At 35.4% G+C, this 15371-nt stretch overlaps 1 long non-coding RNA gene across 3 annotated transcripts in view; it reads left to right on the top strand.

Annotated features, from left to right (window-relative positions):
- Positions 1–15371, top strand: part of LOC108388157 (uncharacterized) — a 119377-nt gene that overhangs the window by 51663 nt on the left and 52343 nt on the right. The window lies entirely within an intron of this gene.

The following is a 15371-nucleotide window of genomic DNA, read 5'->3' as shown; positions in this document are numbered from 1 at the left end:
AATCACTTTTCTCCAAAACATGACAACTTTGTCTCTCCACATCCTATTTTTAAACTTCATAGAACATTTTTAGTATTTTTGTATCAATTATGATTTTTAGTATACCTTGACTAGTACAAGGAACAGTGACAATTGTTCTCCTGGTTTTTACTTCAGTGAGAATGTTTCCAAAGATTCCTTCTTTACTGTTGGTTTTTCATAGGCTACTTAGAGTAAAAGCTCTCCCAAAGTAGTGATTCTTACCCTGGATATACATTGGACTCCCCTGGCGAAACTGTATAAAAATGCCGATGCCTGGTTCCTACCCTCAGAAATTCTGATTTAATTGGTTTGGGATGCAGCCTGAGCATTGGGACTTTTAAAAACTCTCCTAATGCTTCTAACATTCAACCAAAGTTAAGAACTACTATTCTTGATTAATGCCTATTGGTCATGAGCCTATTAGTGATGGGTGACAGAAGCACAAGAAACATAACAAGCTTAAAATAATAAAGAAGATGAAGGTTTCTAAGCTTATAATATCTTGATGGTTGGAGAGCTAGCAGTATATGGATCCAGAGACTAAGGCTGCCTCCCTTCTCTCCATCTCTCCTCTCTGCTCTGTGAGTGGCAGTTATTCCCCTATTACAGTGGTGGGCTGTCTCCATAGACTTCTGGAAAGCTCTGAACTCATCTTGGAATAGCTCTAGTGACAAGACCATATCTTTCTTGCCGGGTCCAACCAGATAAATCCCCAAGAAAGGCTCTAAATGACTAGGGTACCTGCCCTTCTCTGGACCAATCACTATGGCCTACCTATTGGCAGGTGATTGAGGGGAAGACTTGTTGGGCAAACTGAAAGAGTGATTTATTTAACATTTAGACTTTCATTAACTTTAATTTTCTAGAATACAGCCATAAATATGATTGTAAGAAAAAGTCTCTGAGAAGGAATGAAAACAGTATTCGCAGGAGAGATGTGAAACCATTCTTAAATATTGTGTTAAATTATGTTACTCCTTTAATAAAATCAGTAATTTGGTTTTCCCTGGCAAGTTGCCTAGGTTTCAGAAAAGAGGATACTAGGAGCAGGGAGAGATTACTGATGAAGTGGATACACTGAAAGTGATCATTGGTAGCAAGGGAGATGAGAGGTAAATTATCTACTAAAAGCTCAGCAACCTAGCCTGTTTAGTTATAGGGATAAACAGCCCTTGAGGGACCCCTAGCAAGAAATAGCTTTAAAAAGCAACTTTCAAAAGTTGGAGGGGAAGGCATGGAAAGGGGAATAGAAAACTTTCAGAATTAGACATAACTAGATATAAATTCTAGCTAAAAATATGTTTGATTTCGGCCAAGTTAATTTTCTAAATCTTAACGTTTTTATCTATAGCATGGAGATAAACATACCTAGTGTATAGGATCATTGAAGTGGTTAAATGTTATACACCAGGCACATAGTAGGTGCACAATAAATCTTGTTCTCATTCTTTCCTTCTTTTACCATAATAAATGATGATCATAATGATGATCTTGAGTTTACAAGCAAGATTATGTTTTATGTCCAGTGTACCATGTATTGGGAGAGTAGGGAAATTTTAATGAGATTTACATGAAAATGGCTAAAATTAAAGGTTTGGTTGCAAAAGTAGTAGAATTTGTCTAAAAAATTTATTTATATGAATAAGACATTACCATACTATACAATATGGAGGAATTTGAGAGTGCTAACTTTATACTTCCAACATTTAAGTATTATCTCTAACTTATTTGTTAATAGGCAGGTTTTGTCAACCTTCCATGACTTCATGCTTTCTAAAACTTTTCCCATTTATATGAAACTGACATGGGCCAGCTACTAACAGTGGGATAAACTCTTCTTTCTGTTCTGTGGAAGCCATGGGGTTTCTGGAGGACCTGAAATAAGAGCGCAGAGGAGGACTTTTCTGTCCTGGCCATTCCTGTCATGGAGGCATCCGGGGAGGCTGGTGGGTGGTTGCAGGTGCACCCACTGTTGCTCTTGGATACTTGAGCCTGAGGTCCTGGAGTAGACCTCAAACCTCATGCTCTTCTAGACAAGACTTCACTTGGGTTGGTCTGATGAGGAAGGAGCCCCTGACCCGGCCCTTCTCTTTCAAATTCTCCCCTCTCTTTCTTCTGTGTCACTGTCTCTCCTGGTTTCCGTGGAAGCTCTCTGTTCTTCCTTCTCACCACCTCTCCTCCTTTTCTACATTCTACATTTTCTCCTCTGCATGATTCTCTCATTCTCCTTTACTCTGATGACATCAACTACCAATTCCATGTGGCCACTCACTGATCTCTGTTTCTATGCCTCGATCCCCCTCCTGACCACAGTTTCCACATATGCAGCATATGCTTGTTTCCAAGTGGATGCTCCCCAAAGCCCTCTAACTCAGTGTCTTTCTCATCTTTTCCTCTTCTTGCCTAACCCTGTCTTTCCTTCTCTACTTCCAGCTCAGGAAAAATCATGTCTCTTTACCAGTCATGTGTTCCAGAAACTCAGGAGTCATCTCTGTCACTCACTGTTTCACCCAATATGCCTAATAATCTGATAGCCACATTTCTGTTAGTCTTAACTAAGCCAGGATTATTAATAGTATAGAGCTAGAATTCACTGGTGCAAGAATCCTGCTTTTAATCTACTTTCTCTGCCAGTCAGTTCTCAGGTCTTACTGATTCTACCTCGTTATTATATTTAGGTTCTATGTTCTTAATGTGTAACATATTTGGCCTATCCTTTCTATACACTCTTACTGCCTTAATCCAATCCTCTATGTGGTCTCTCTGCTCCAGTCTCATCCTCTTTCCACCCTTTCCACACTGCAGCAAGATCTGAACTCCTTTCTGAGAGTGACCACATACCCAGTGAACCTTTGGCATTTACCCTTCTGTGTGGCACTACTTTATACACCCTCAAAGCCAATGTCTTGTGTAATACATTACCCATCTTCTATTTTTTCCTAGAACCCAAGTGTAATAAACATTTTAATTCATTTTGAGCAACTGAAACACTGGCTAATCAGGTATTCTTGTACTTAGTCTCAGTGTATTTAGCATTCATAGAGGATTCATATCAGCTTTCTGCAGCACCTTGCTGAGATCCTCCCAGCTACAGCTCTCACTGAAGGAGATGAGCGCTGTGAGGCAAGGGAATTAGATAAAAAATGTTCTCATAATCTCTATCGACACAGGGATTGAGATGCTGCATTAACATGGGAAGTAGGACTTGGTGGAGAGCCACAGGAGAGCTTTGTAAGAGCTGATGCTCAGTACAAATTGGCTAATTTTAAAGTAGAGATGATGCTACACACTAGAATCCTCCCTGTGGAGCTATCATGGTTAATTAAGGACAGGTTAAGGGTCATATGATCCTCTGTAACCAACAATAAACCATGCTGCTTGACAAATCGAAGTAAACAACAGGCTCTTTTCTTAAAAAAAAGTTGAGATGAATAAACAGAAAAGTTTGTTAGAATTTAACTTGCTGCAATGTGGAATGACTTTTAATGAAAGATAAAAACCCATGATATCTTACAAATTATTTTCTAGAAGATTTACAGAGTTTTATAGAATATTTTTTGAATATAAAATTCAAAAAGTGAAAAGGTTATACACTAAACATTAAATGCTCTCCCCAGAGGTAAACCTGTTAACAGTTTCTTGTGTTTCCAAAGACAGTCCATGTAGAACAGATCTGAGTAAAGATTTTATCAAAATAAGCATCTCCATTTCTCCAATACCTAATGTGTTGTCTGCCATATAGTAAGTATTCTATAAATCCTCTTTCTGAGGGAATCTTTTAGCAAAGTTTTAGAGAGTATTTTTTATAAGCTAAATTTTCCCTTTGCTTACCACATAAAAATAATAACAACAAAAACATATTAAGCAATGATATAACAAAGGAAAAAGAGGTATATGTAATCTCAATTATTTTATTGCAAACTCATGGATAACATCATATTCAATGGTAAAAGGTTGAAAGCTTTCCCATTAAGATCAGGAACAAGACATGGATACCTACTCTTACCACTCCTATTCAACATAGTACTAGAAGGCCTAGCCAGAGCAATTAGGCAAGAAAAGGAAATAAAAGCCATCCAAATCAGAAAGGAAAAAGTAAAACTGTCTCTGTTTTCAGATGATATGGATTTTATATATAGAATATCCTAAAGACTCTACCAAAACACCATTAGAATAAATGAATTCTGTAGAATTTAGTAAAACTGCAAGATACAAAGTCAATATACCAAAGAATAACTTGCATTTCTATACACTAACAACAAACTATATGAAAAACATAAAATGATCCACTTACAATAGCATCAAAAATAATTAATACCTAGGAATAAATTTAACCAAGATGAAAGAGCTGTGCAATGAAAATTACAGGACATTGATGAAAGAAATTGAATAAAACACAAATGGAAAGTATCCCATATTCTTGGATTGGAAGAATTAGTATTGTTAAAATGTTCATACTACCAAAGTAAGCTATAAATTCAGTATAATCCCTAATAATACAATCCAGTGGTATTTTTCACAGAAATAGAAAAACAATCCTAAAATTTGTCTGCAACTACAAAAGACGCTAATAGCCAAAACATTTTTGAGAAAGAAGAACAAACCTGGAAGTATCACAATTCCTGATTTCAAACTTTATTACAAAGTTATGTTAATCAAAACAGTATGGTATTGGCATAAAAAAAGAAACACAAACCAATGGAATAGAACAGAAAGTCCAGAAATAAACTCATGTACACGGTCTACTAATATTTGACAAGGGAACCAAGAATATTCAATGGAGAAAGAAGTCTCTTCAATAAATGGTGCTAGGAAAACTGGATATTCACATGAAAAAAAAAGAAACTGGATTTCTATCTTATACCATACAGGAAAATGAGCTCAAAATGGATAAAAACTTGAACATAAGACCTAAATGTAAAATTCTAAACTGTAAAACTACTGGAAGAAAACAGGGAAAATTTTCCTTGACATTTGTCTTGGCAATGATTTTTTTTTATATGACATTAGAAAGTACAAGCAAGAAAAGCAAAGACAAACAAGTGTGACTATGTCAAACCAAACTGCTTCTAAACAGCAAAAGAAACACTCAGCAAAATGAAAGGGCAGCTGGTGGAATGGGAGAAAATGTTTGCATGCCATCTATCTCATAAAGGGTTAATATCTAAAATATATAAATAATAACTTATACAACTCAATAGCAAAAAAAAAACAATCAGATTAAGAAAATGAGCAAAGGAACACAATAGACTTTTTCCCAAAGAAGACATAGAGAATGGCCAACAGGTATATGAAAAGGTGCTCAACATTATTAACCATTGGGAAAATGCAAATCAAAACCCCACTGAGACAATCACACTTGTTAGAATGGCTATCATAAAAAAGATAAGAGATGACAAGTGTTGGTGAAGATGTGAAAAAAGGCACCCTTTGTGTACTGTTGGTGGGAATGTAAATTGCTATGACCACTATGGAAAAATATATGGAGGTTCCTCAAAAAATTAAAAATAGAACTCTCACATGATCCAGGAATTCCTCTTCTGGAAATAAAGCATCCAAGGAAATACATCCAATTCATATCCAAAGGAAATGAAATCACTATTCTGAAGAGATACTTGCCCTCCCAAGTTCACTGCAGCATTATTTACAATAGCCAAGACATGGAAACAACCTAAGTGTCCATGGATGGATGAATGGATAAAGAAAATGCAACACACACACACACATGCAAATATGGAATATTTTCAACCTTAAAAAAAGAAGGAAATCCTGCCTTTTGCAACAATATGAATGGACCATCAGGGCATTATGCTAAGTGAAATAAGTCAGAGAAAAGACAGTTACTATATGGTATCACTTACATATGAAATCTAAAAAAGCCGAACTCATAGAAACAAAGGGTAGAATGGTGGTTGCTAGGGGCTTGGTGGGGAGGAAGCAAGGTGTTGGTCAAAGGGTACAGATTTACAGCTATAATGAGTGAGTTTTGGGGATCTACTGTACAGCATGGTGACTATAAACAATACTGTATTATATACTTGAAAATTTTAAGAGAGTATCTTAAATGTTATCATCACAAAAAAAGGTCATTAAGTGAGACAATGGATATGTAAACTAACCTTATTGTGGTAATCTTTTAGCAGCATGTATGTTTATCAAATCACATTGTAGACCTAAAATTCACATGTTATATATCAATCATACCTCAGTAAATCTGGAAAAAATACCTTTCAGATGAATCAAAGATTTTAATATCAAAATTAAACTTTAAAAGTTGTTGAAGAAAACACAGAAAGGAATTTCCTGAGGCATAGAGAGTGAAGGAGACTTTTTTCATTGTAGATGCTTTTGTACTTTATGAATGTTGTATTGTACCTATATTACCTAATGAAATATTTTTTAATAAAATGAAGTAACTAAGGATATTGTCTCTGATAAAATATTCAAGTCTAATTTGTTCCTTAAAAGCTGAGTATTAACTCATTTCTTTACAGCTTCATTTCTGCTGTAAGAAAACAAACCTGAAGGCAGTGAATATGACATCTTTGTTCTTGCTCGCTGTCCAGGGAAATGGCAGAGAGGAATTGCAGGGCAGTACTGGGAGGGATAAATAAAACAGATTGGATAATATTTGAAAGTATTTTCCTGGACTATCCTCTCTCCTCACTATTTCACCTTCCAATGAAGATACTTTTATGCTTTATGATCTAATATTTCAAGGAAATGAGTGCAGTCTTTGGGTTTCCTGATCAGTGAGTCTGTTCTGATCTGTGTAATTTACAAATACAAGAACCTTGATAGAAACTGCACTCACTTTGTTTATTTTGTTCTCCCCATTCTAGACTGTAGCTAAGATGTTATCATGGTATAAGCACCATGACATGACTGGATAATATTCAATAGTTTAAGCCATGAAAAGTTGATATAACTTAGAACAGAAAGGAATTCTAATCTTTATTTTAGACTTGTTAATTATTATTTACAAATTTTAAGAAATTGCTTTTAGTAATAATGGAGGAGTGAAGTGGCCCCACAAATTCTGAGCAGATAATTATAGAAGCTCGTTAAATAATTTAAAAAAGCTATTAAAGGTTGTGAAAAGTATCTAAAGCAGTTGAGAGCCAGAGGAGAGTTTGATTTCTAAACCAGAGGAGTAAGAATTGTGAGTTTGTCCAATCCCCAGAATGGCAACGGAGGAAAACTGCAAAACACTACTGAGAGAAATTTTGTAAAATTTAAACAAATAGAGAGATCTGCTGTGTTTGTGGGTTGGAGGATGCAGCATTACAGAGGTATCCATTAATCCCAAATTGGCTTATGGTTTAATAAAATGTCAATACCCCCCAAATAAAATACCCCCCAAAATAGAAACTGACAAGCTGATTCTAAAATTTATATGGAAGTATAACTTACCTAGAATAACCAAAACAATTTTGAGTGAGTGATATTGGATAGCTTTCAAGTGAGAAAAAGAACAAAGTTTTAACTGATTCATGATTTACTATAAAACTACTGTAATCAAAATGGTTTAATTAATTTAAGGATAGTCATGTGAACCAGTGAGTCCAGAAGTAGATCTATACATGTATGGTCAAGTGACTTTTGCTGAATGTGCTAATGTAATTCAATTCAGTGGGGTAAAGAAATATGTTTTTCAACAAATGCTGAAGCTGTTTAATATCCACATGCAAAAATAGTAACTCCCATCCTTACCTCATACCATATAAAAATTTTAACACAGGTTAGATGATAGGCTTAAATGTAAGAGCTAAAACTGTCAAACTTATAAAAGAAAACAGGAGGAAATATTTATGATCTTCCATTAGTCAACAATTCTGAAGGCAGGACACAAAACGCGTGAAGAAAAAAATGGATACAGTGGAATTCATCACAATTAAACATACATGTATTGGAGCAGTCATTTTTTTACTGTCAGCCCCAACCCACCTTTCCTGGCTTTATGATAGTGGATCTGTAACCTGCAAACATTTTTTTTTTTCTGCAAGCTAGTGTAATACTAGGATTTTTCAGTAGAGGGCACTGAAGTAACATTTCAAGGTAATGGCACAGGGAACTTTTTGGGGTAATGGAAGTGCTATGCACTAATATGGTAACCACACTTCACATGTAGCTATTTAAATTAATTAAAATTAAATAAAGTTAATAATTCAGCTCCTCAGTCCCGAAGCCACATTTCAAGTGTTTAATAGCCACTGTGGTCAATGGCTACCATATTGGACAGGGCAGGTATAGTACTTTTCCATCATCATCAAAAGTTCTATAGGACAGCATTGCTCTGTAACTTTATTGTGTTGAAGGGCACAGGGCTGTATACATTTGTCAAAACTCAAAAAATTGTATACTCAGGATTAGTGAATTTTGTTAAAAGTTACATGTTAATAAAAATTTAGCAAAATGCCATTACTCTGATTCAAAAGGTGTTAGTGGGCTAGTGTAGGGTTTTAGTCATTTTCTTTAGTTTATATAATCTTTAGTTTATATAATTGAGTTCTCTGTGAACTCTGTTACAGTATAATGAGAAATGCTATGTAGAGGAAACTTAGTAATTTCCCATAATTACTAAACGAGTCTTTGCAATGTACTGCACTTTGTAAATGATGAGTACATAAATGAAGAGGTGGTAAATAGACAAGGGCGTATTGTCCCTGTGAATACACTAGATGGCATAATTAAGAAGTCTCTGTGAACTAGTTGGGATATGCAGTAATGGTAGGAATAGTACTCTACACAAAGCCAAACACCTCATTAACAGACTTGATGGGAATTGGTGATAATTCTGACCCTCAGAATGGAAGGGATGTTATTTTTGCATTAAGAAAAATGTGTTTGATATGAATATTAATCATGTAAACAAAGGAAATAGATTAGCTTATTGAATGAAGTCCTTTAGTCCAATAAGTTATTTTCAAAAGCATTTGGAAAGCCATATTTATAGTTATTGAATAGTGGAAATGAATGTTAAAGAAAAATGGTTATTTATTTACTGAAGAACTCATGAACATGTTCTAAGAACCACAGCCCCATTTCACTCCCCTGCCAGTCTGCAGTGACTCCAGGTCTGCACGTCCTGAGCTCTGCTCCTTTAGTGTACGTTTATTACAGCTAACCCAATTAAAAATTTTTCTTTCCTCTCCAATCCATAAATATAAAAACAGGTGGGAATTTTATTATAAGAGAGTATTTTGACACAGATATTCAGGCTTGTGAGTTACTGACACTAATAGTTTCCTTGGCTTGTGATAGTTTCAAATGACTTGAAAAGATTAAGCGATGATTGGAAAAATTGAAGTTTTAAATTAAGGACTCATTTTCCTATCCTTAGAACATATTATATTATGAGTTAAAATAATAAAATTAGAATACAAATATGACTCTACGACTATAAATTGAGCTAGGTTGTAAATTCCATGACTGCAGGGACCATATCTGTGTTTTATCCCCAATACCTAGCTGAGGGCCTGGCTCATTGTGAGTGCTCAACAAATATTTCCCATAATGAGTGTATAAAACATAACAAATAACTGACATTTTTAATGAATTGAAAACATTGACAGTTTGGAGAGACACTGTACTATAAGTTTTCTTGTTGCTCAAGCTATGTAATTAAAGATGTCTATTTAAATGAACTTGGTGTTAGTTAGGATTAAAGTCTTTCTGATGGGCATACATTTTTTGATCCAGCTCTACATGATCAGCAAATACTATTACTATCTACTTATTTACACGGGGATGCAGAAATACCAAATAGTCAAGCAAATCATGGTGCATCAGCTAGATATTACAGCCAAAAAATCTTGTGAAAGATGGAAATAATCAATTACAAGTTTATTTCAATAAAGAATAGAGAATAAATGCATTTAGGTTGTAGTTATTAGGAATTAAACCTTAAATACATGTTTGCTTCTTACTCGGGTTAATTAGGCTTGCAACGTGAATCCTGGGCCACTGCCTAAATACCAACTTTTCTTACAGAATTAATAGATGCTAACAGAAATACACATTGCCATAATGTTGGTAGAGTCTATATTCCCATTACTTTCTTTCTTTGTATGGATTTCATAAAATGGAAATGGATTTGGAAAATGCAAGTGATAGGTATTTAATAAATATTAAGCAAACAAAGGAAAAACGATAAAGAAAATGATTTTTGTGAACTACTTTTATACTTGAATGTTCTGGTTCATTCATTTAGCAAATATTTATTGAGTATGTACTTTGTGCTGGGCACTGTCCTAGGACTGAAGTAGAGACAGATACACTGGAGAACAAGTCCCTACCCATGTGGCACTGACATTCTAGAGGGTCAGGGCTAGCCCTGATGGAGGGCTTAGGACCAGGCAGAGTTCTAGCACATCCTGAATATTAGCTTTAGTTTTCACAAGAGCTCTAAATGGTAAGCACTATTATTATCTGGCCTCATTTTACTAATAAAGAATCTGAGGCTGAGGTTAAGAAATTGCCCATAGTCAACATTTCACAAGGGTTGACAGGTTCAAACCCAGGCAATATCACTCTAAAGTCGTCTCTGTGATGTGTTCATGGCTATGGGAGAGAGTGAAATAGAGTTAAGATTTGGTGATGGGACTCCAAACAGGCAATGATTTTACTAATGGGTACAAGTTTTATAGTAATTTAGTGTCCCTTGCCAATCAAAGATCTTTTCACATGTATAATTGCTTCAATAATTGAGTGACCCTTATTAGATGTTGGAAGAAAGTTTTGGCACTAATAAATAAAATTCTTGCACTGAATTTTGTCTTTGTAGGCTTTTCTGACAATTTTAATTGTCATGATTATACATTTTTTAAACAAGGAGTATGATGATATATTTTGTTGTTTTTTTCCCCAGTTTAATTCTAAAGGTTTGAAAGAGAGGAGGTCCCAATAAAGAGTTAATAGAAAGATGTAATTCCAGCTTAGACATTCCTGAATGGTGGTGGTGGGAGAAGAAGCTTTCAGATGTACTTACAGAGGAGTTCTATTAAATCCATTTACTATGGTACAAATAAATTTGGTTTGGGTTATTTTTTATACTCTGATCTGAATCAGATAGTGCTTATTCATATAATCTATAAATACATACAGTTTCAGAGCTGAATAAGATGCTGGTATTATGGTTGAGAAATGAAGAAGGGTAGAGTTGGACTATTTGGTTGATGTCTAGGCAGCCAGTCTTAACAGAGTAGGAGAGAAGAGGGTTGAGACTGGTTTGAAATAGGAGATGGAAGCCTCAAAAGACTTAAGAGGTGTGTGAAAGAGAATAAAGGTCCTGAAGAATATATACTAATTAGAAGGATTGTGAGATAATGTCACTAGAAGGAAAGGAGTAACCATATCCTTTGACAGATTTTTCTGTTCTAAAATTCCAGATATCCACTGGGGAACAAACAGTTGCTGAAGCAAGAGGTTTGATGCCCCATTTACACCCTCACTCATCAACAGAGCTGAAACATTGCCTGGCATCTTTCCCCACTCTACAAGCAATTGGGACTGAGCTGGCAAACAGGAGCAGGAGGGCTCGAAAATGATTTGCCTGAGTCCAGACCAAATTGCTTTTAGTATTAGTGTTTGGAATAGAATTCGAAGTTCTTAAGATTTCACATTATTTAGCCTTCAATAGATTTTCATATGCATAACCTTCAACATACTTTCATATGCATAACTCTCCATGCTTTTCCATTATTGGCCATATTTATGAGAACAACTGAAACCTTCAGTCTCCTACTCTCATTGTCAGTAAAAGCAGGAAAAGTGACAGCAATAAAAAAGTCTTGGCTTCTGTTACTGAATCAATGACCGATCCTTTCATATCCAAGTAAGCTCATGTGACAGTAATCACCATTATCACTAAAGGCCAGCCAGCAATTTTGTTACAAAACCTTCTGAGGCAGCCTGTAATTTGGCTGTTTTAATTAAACCTTACCAGCCCAGACTGCAGAGGGAAAGTACTAGGAATTTTCCATTGAACTGTCACTCTACAACAATGTTCTACTATGGATTTGATGTCAAAAATCATAACAATATTTAACTCCAGATAACTGATGTAACAATGATCTTGAGTGACAGCCTGCTTCCTTGGGAAGTTAAATTAAAATTGATATGCTTATTTGTCTCTTGAACTGTCAAATCAACATATGTACCTTTGCCTTTTCAGCACTGCTACATTTTGGGGCAGTTGGCTGCAGTTAGTAGTTACCTCTGTGCATATCAGCAAGAGACTGGATTTGGTCTGAGTTTTTCCTTTTTTTTCCTTAACCTTAGATGAGGATAATGAGAATAAAGGTAACGGTGAATTTGCCAATACAAACCAAGGCCATAAAAAGCTAAATGTTGCTTTAGAAAAATATTTTTATGGTTTAGTTCATCTGTTCAGGGAGTTTAGGACTGTAAAACCGCTAATAATGGCAATGGCTACTATTATTGAGTGTTTACCCTGTGCTGGGTACTAGGCTAAAACTCTACCATCCCCTTATTAAAAAAAAAAAAATTAGAACCACCCCATACAGGAAGATAATAGCATCACTTGACAAATAGCCAGTAAATGATGGATTTGTGATCTCAGCTCAGGTCTGCTTACCTCTGGAGCCCTGTTTTAACCTGTGATATCATAATGCTTTTCACCACAAACCCCTTCCCTCTCTACCAAAAATCAAGTTCTTTTTCCCAGGGTCTAAATGAGGGTAAGGTTTTTCTTATATTGCTTTTTACCTGAAGGGAAAATATTTATTCTAGAGTTACATACCCAAAAAGGAGATGAATATAAAACACTCAGTCCACCTTCTTTTAGCATAAGAACAATCATAAAACAATATAATTTTACTAAAGTTAATATTACTAACTTTAACATTTAACTTTTAACAGTTTTATTTCACTTCTCTATTGTGGCTAGATGGGAGAGAGAGAAGGGAGTTGAGGGAAGAAAAAATGGAAAGGAGAAATAAAAAGGAAGGAAGTTGAGGGGAATGAGGAAAAGGAGGCCTGGAAACAATTCCTTGGAACAGTGGGAGAGGCACTGAGAAGGCCCTTGTGCCGTATTTGACCATTGCCACTGGACAATTTCTCCCATGTCTCTCTTTTAATCAAGGTATTTCTTTTAACTTGACCAATTTTGTTTTCCCATTGGCTTCATCTTCTTTGCTTTCAAAAATACATGGCTCACTTATAACATAAAAAAACCTTCCCTTGGTCTTGAGCCCAATCACCCAATCACTGGCTGAATCAGGGATTGACTTGAAATGCAGTCCTGCACATCCATTTGCCAGGCATCAGCTCCTAGGTCCTAGCGGCCCAGGGTAGCACACAATAGGGTTCTTTCCTTTTCATAAGCAAGCTTCTAAATGGTGGAAAATTCATCATAAGCAGGTAGCTATCTAAGACCATAGTTTTATAATGATAATTGAATCCGTTAAGAATAAAAATCTACCAAACCAGCCTCCAGTGTCATATAGACATATCAACCACAATAGTGATTGTTTCCCCTCTTTTCAACCACTTATTTCTTCTTTTTGTGGATAATGATTACTATCTTCATTTCCTTTCTGTCCACTAATTATGATAGTTTGGTACCCACCTGTCCTCCTACTAAGGTGCACCCTTGAATGTCACCAATTACCTGCTTACTGAAAAGTCGGAAGTTTCTTATCTTCCTACTTACCCTTCTGTCTATTGTACAGATTGTAAATATATGCTGGGTGATCTCCTTTGCCTCTTCTCCCCAACCTCAAATTATTTCCTTCTAGAATTACAGCTCAAATATTTATTCTAGTCTAGAAAAGCTTTATCTCAAACTATAGGAGCTTGGTTAGAAAAGCTTTTCTTGAACTCTAGAACTTGACTTACAAAATTTGGGGCAAGCCACTCAATGGGACATTGAGGTTCTATTTATGCTAAGTCATATCTTCAGGTCATAGATTTCATTCTTTCATATCAGGAATGTACCTTCCAATGATGATAGTTCCTCTCCTGAAAGGAGATAGGGTCTTTATTGTGTGCAACTTTTTGGAGGGATAATTATTTTATATTTTATATGCATGTATCAGAAGGAGACATGGATTTAGAAATCTCATTTTTTGGTATTCAATAATTTGGGCCCTTTGGTTTTCTGGGTATAAGGGGTAGGGTATGGGGTAAAGTCCAACTTTGCTAGAAGTAATCTAAGATGAATTCTAACTTTGTCATATCTACCTCTCTTACCTTAGTGGGAAGACTGGCAAACTCCCTGGATTTAACAATATCCTTATTATGATAGCATAAACCTGCTCAAATATTAGATGACATTTTCACATATTGCTCAACTCTATTTTGTGTGCATTCATTGGGCAGTTACTTATTTTGGGAATTTAGTATCCTGTGAAGTTGGTTACCAAGTTTATTTATATAAATATTCACCCTTCTTTGTTTAGAATTAAAAAATTTGCTTTTTAAAATTTGTTCTATATGTTTTGCTTACTGACATAGAAAATGATTTGGGTTGAGTCCATATAAAAAATAAATAAGTGGTTGAAAAGAGAGAAAACACTATGGTCATTAATGTATTTATATGACACCAAACAACTGGTTTGGTAGACATCCACTCTTAATTGATTCAATTATCATTGTAAAATATGTTCTTAGATAACTACCAGCTCATGATTAATCTCTGATTCATAATCCTGCATTTTTTGACAATTTGCCTTTAGAAATTTTCCAATAGAAACAAAAGCTTGCAAAATGAGCCTTAGCTAATTTGAAGAACCTGGAGCTCAGGTGATGGAAATAGAGCCAATTTATATAATGAGGCTTTAATTCAACTTTAAAAGACTATTCAATAGTTGAGCTTTTTAATTCTTAAGAATATAGTTTAGATTTGGATTTGGTAGTAAATAACCACATTTACATTTATTATGCATAATTATTATTCCAGTAGAGCAGGTGAAGTCTGAGTTTTAGTAGTCTTGGATGAAGAATGAGAAAAGAGATAAAACATGTGAACACACTTTGAGCTGACATTTCTGTAACTGTTTATATCAGCAGTTCTCTTTAACTGCCTCCGAAAGTCAGGCTGACTCTCCCATTACCAATGCTGTGGCAGGTTGTGTCAGTCAGGATCCAGAAAGGAAATAAATAAGTGGCTCACTTAAAGCGAGCAATGGAGGAGAGTTTAATCAAAGGACTGTTTACAAAGATGTCGGCAAGGTTGGCAAGGTCAAAGTGAGCCAGCAAAGAATGATGAAGTGTACAGAGCTAGTGGTACCAGGGAGCCATTACCTTCCTAGGCCTGAAGCAGTAAGACAAGGGAGCAGCTACCAGATTCAAGAGAGAGAGAGCAGTTGTAATAGTTTGTCTCATGG

The sequence above is a fragment of the Manis javanica genome, chromosome 6 (assembly GCF_040802235.1).
Source record: "Manis javanica isolate MJ-LG chromosome 6, MJ_LKY, whole genome shotgun sequence".
Lineage (NCBI taxonomy): Eukaryota > Metazoa > Chordata > Mammalia > Pholidota > Manidae > Manis > Manis javanica.
The sequence above is the reverse complement of the archived record's forward strand: the minus strand, read 5'-3'. Positions and strand labels throughout refer to the sequence as shown.